Genomic DNA, 4,266 nt, shown 5'->3' with positions numbered 1-4,266 from the left:
GATTTCATCTTTTTGTTGTTGTTGTCATGTTCATGCCCAGCGTGACAATGTAATATCCCACATGTTGATTCTGATTAAATTTTGCGCGAGAATGTTTTTGTTGATCCGTGGTTTGACCACGTTTAAGCCAATCTTTGTCATCATTTTTTATGCCTATTATTGCGAGCCAGCATTGCGAGATTTTTACAAGCTCGTGAGCTTGTTACAAGCTCGTGAGCTTGTATTAAAACGCAAATGTGTCCTACAAGAATGGAAATTTTTGCCTCTCTGAGCACCGACACGGGAGTAGTCGTGTGTTCGAATCTCATCTTGGTAACTATTTTTACTTTTTTTTATCTACCTCGCCTGTGAGGATGTGTTTCCAACTCGTAACTAACTAACTAACGAAATGGTCAATTGCAACGTCACAGATTTAAACTTCGTACCTAAACTCTCTAAGTACTTAGAAGCCATCTAAATGATGTTTCAGGCTAAAATTGGTATTTGTTTTCGACACAGTTCGACACTGTATAAATATTTTTTTTGGGGGGGAGGGAGGAGGGGGGTTTAATGAAATACAGAATTTTGAAAATTTTAAGTAGCTTGTGGTCTTTCTTCTTCCTGTCAGTCAGTTTACTCCAGACTGATCTAACGAAAATTGAAATTTCGAGGAATTTTCCGTTCAAGAAGATCTCACAAATCAATTTTGAAAAATAACTGCGTACTGCATAACAAATATTATTGCCTATTCGAATAGCAAAATATGTCGTGTCTAACTTCGTAACAGAAATCACAGCTTTTTGTAAACTTTATTCGCGAGGTTGTTTATGTATATCATACGTTTTGTTGAAATTTAATTCGAAACATGGGGAGCTAATAATGAAAATCTAAAACTTTAGTTGTGACATTTCACAGAAGCTATCTTAATGCATAAAATTTCCCCTGGATTTAATTTTCGGTCGACCGAAATTTTTTATTTCGTGTGGATTTAATTTCGCGGGCTAGCGAAAAAAAGTAATTACGAAAAAAAAAATTTTGTGCATAATTTGGAGATGCTCTACTTTATCTTTGTTCATTTAATCAAGGAGATAAAAAAGTAGAAATTAATTAAAAATTGTTGCATCATTTGAATGAAATTTAAATCATTGTTTCAGCATAAAACGACTTATTGTTGAGACAAGTTCATGTCAGATTTCGCCCGCTTCGTGCGAGCATGATCACACAACCAATATTTTAACAAAATCATCGCGTTATAAAATAAAAAGTAATAATAAAATTAATGACTCGTATCAAAATAGCTCAATAGGCATACCGACCTATTAAGGAATGGTCGGTCTCGCTCAATGAGCAGACTCTCCTTCAGCGTGACTTTTAAATTATTAGACTCACGCATTGAATATTAAAATACCCCAAAGATGGTGGAGGGCACGAAGGAAAGTCCAAAATATGTTGTACTGCAGCAGTATAGTTTTTTTTGTTTTGTTTTGATTAATTCCAAAGAAGATATCCAACCTTTTCTTGAATATTGGAATTCTTGCCAAAGGTATATTTATTTTACTTATGAAGTAGTGACAGATGAGAAACTGTATTTTTTAGACGTTTGGATTTCTAAAAATAATAACGAATTTCTTACTAATGCATTTTGAATTCTGGTTGTATGGAGATCGTCCTTTGGCTGTGCTTGTTGGGTTTTTCCTTTAGGGTTGGGTTGCTAATGGGAATTCCAGAGTAGTTTATATTATAGTATACTTGATATAAGGTAAGAATTATTGTATTTCGATTAGCTGGTTGGTGTTGTGTTCTTTAGCTGACCTGCATATGTCTTTGTGTAGTCACCAAGCTAGCTAGAATAGTTAGAGCTAGCTACCAGAAGAGCAAAGTTTTTCTTAAGAGGTAGCCAAATGGACTTAGGTACCCCTTTTTCTTTAGTTTTACAAGGGTTTTAATTATCTATTTCGGTAACTTTAAGATTTTTCATCTGAAAGCTTGGGCACTTTGTCGAACTTGCTTGGTAAATTCCCTAAAGCATTCACAAAATGTTTTTTCAGGCTTTTGTAAAATCACTTGTCCCCAGCTACAGTTAACTCCATCATATAGTATATAGCTAGCTAGCTAGACATGTTTCATCGTGACATGATGGTGTTTATATTTCCAGACCCCAAACGCAAATTGACAGGCTAAAATATGCAGGCGAAAGCCATAGACTATTTTATTTCAAACTTTATTTCCAAGATTTGTGTATTGCTTACTTATATACTATATTATAATCATTTTTTACATCTATATTTTAACTGGGGCATATATGTTTTTCCCTAAACTGATAAAATCCAGACCAGACTTTATAATTCACGTCGACACTGCAATTGCAGGCCTCTCCAGGAGAAGCATGTAATAGCACGTGCACACCTCCACACACACACACCAAAGTTAACCAGTGCACACACCCAAAAGCACACCTAAAATACTTGAGGCATGCTTTTTGCCACAAACGTATTAAAATTTTCCTGAAAAGCCTGCAATTGGCCAAGGTGAATACCCAGGTGTTGACAAAAAGTCTCGATTTACGTTGTCATGTATCGCTGACATGGTTTTTATTTCTTATAAATTTCGATCACAATACGATCACAAACAAAACATAAATTGCCCACATGAAACAGAAGTTTTCCAACTTTGAGCAGGCAAATAGTAGTTCATGTTGGTATTTTTTGCCAACAAGAAATAAATTGGATTAGAAAGGCTGATTTTTGAATACCTTCATAGACTATAAGAACAAAATAATGAGTCTACAATTGCTATATAATACAATTAAAGAACGCTTGAGGTTGAAAGAGCGTAAAAAGTAAGAACATACGCATTTGTTGAAATTAAGACGTTCTTATGAAAAACCTGACCCCATTAAAATGAAAGCAGGTTTAAACTTAGAAGAAAATATGTTTTTTTGTCTTTCTGGTGATATTTTAGGTAAATTGCGTTTTATCAATGTTGTACAAATTTTTGCATTTTTCTGAAATGTGTTGTGAATACTGTGAATAAAATGATATATATATACTTTACCCATCTTGTATATACGTTTTCTGTCCTGATGGTTTTAAAAATGCATGGATAAATGAGGCCTAAATATGATTAAATAGTAACCTTGAGTAACTCAGCTTGTGCTACAATTGTATTATTGTTCCTTATTTTTTGAATGGTTTTTCTTTTTTTAGATCAGCCAAAATATCCAACGTCACCAAGAGTAACGGCTAAATACTGAAACATTAATGAACTTGTTCAGAAGTTCAATTTTACATAAAAGGATTTGTATATATCATAAAATGTCCAAAATTTTCTAGATCAATTTCAAATACATGGAGTTAAAACTTTTATATTTTTTAGAGAATTTTTTATTTATATATAGACATTCTTTTTCTATAAGAACATGAAAATGGAAGAAAGCCTTGCCATGTTTTTAACCTATAAATATTCTTGGGATGTTCTTAATTTACCGTAAATGACGAATAAGCGCCCGAGCAGTGACCTTATTTAGTTTCGGCCATTAAAAAAGGCGCTTAATTGGCAGGGCGGTCAATTAGAAGTAGTGCTTATTTAGCAGGGGGGGGGGGCGGTTATTCTGTAATTTACGGTATTACTGTAATTCGTTGATAATTGCTACAGAGTGTAGCACTTGGATTTGTTATATTTTTTTAATATTTTTATTAAAAAAATTGTAGTCATGCTCCACAAAACCTTATAATAATCTTAACATGTTCTTAAATTTTGAGGTTGCGGTCTTATATACCTCAGAACAAAAGATATTTACGCTGGGCTTACATTTTTTTTAAACTTGTTAAACTTTGGTTGCAGATAACATGCATCGCGTTTTTGTTTTCTGAGAATCACACTATATGACATATTTTAATCCCATACTGTCTGCTGATTGCAGAAATCTTCAAGCCTTCGGGCTTTTTGTTATAAATTATTTCATGTCGAAGTGGACAAACTTAAAGACATTTTTAGGAAAAATTACTACCCTGATAATGTTGTTTATTTCTGCATACGTAACTTTCTCAACAACATATTTCAATGCTGGAAAGGGTTACCATTGTTCCTAAAAAAGTGGTGTGTATTTAACTACCATTTTTAGGGCCTGTATAAAGACAAATGCGGACCAGATTATCAAAACTATTTAGTTCGTTTTTACCTCATTGTAGACTGAGAGTAGTATTTACCTCTAATATGAGCCTGAGTAATTATTTCTCATCCAAAGATCGTAATCCGGAACTTCTATGCTCCGGACTTGTTTATAAG

Source organism: Hydractinia symbiolongicarpus, chromosome 14 (assembly GCF_029227915.1).
Source record: "Hydractinia symbiolongicarpus strain clone_291-10 chromosome 14, HSymV2.1, whole genome shotgun sequence".
NCBI classification, from domain to species: domain Eukaryota; kingdom Metazoa; phylum Cnidaria; class Hydrozoa; order Anthoathecata; family Hydractiniidae; genus Hydractinia; species Hydractinia symbiolongicarpus.
Note: the sequence above shows the minus strand (reverse complement) of the source record.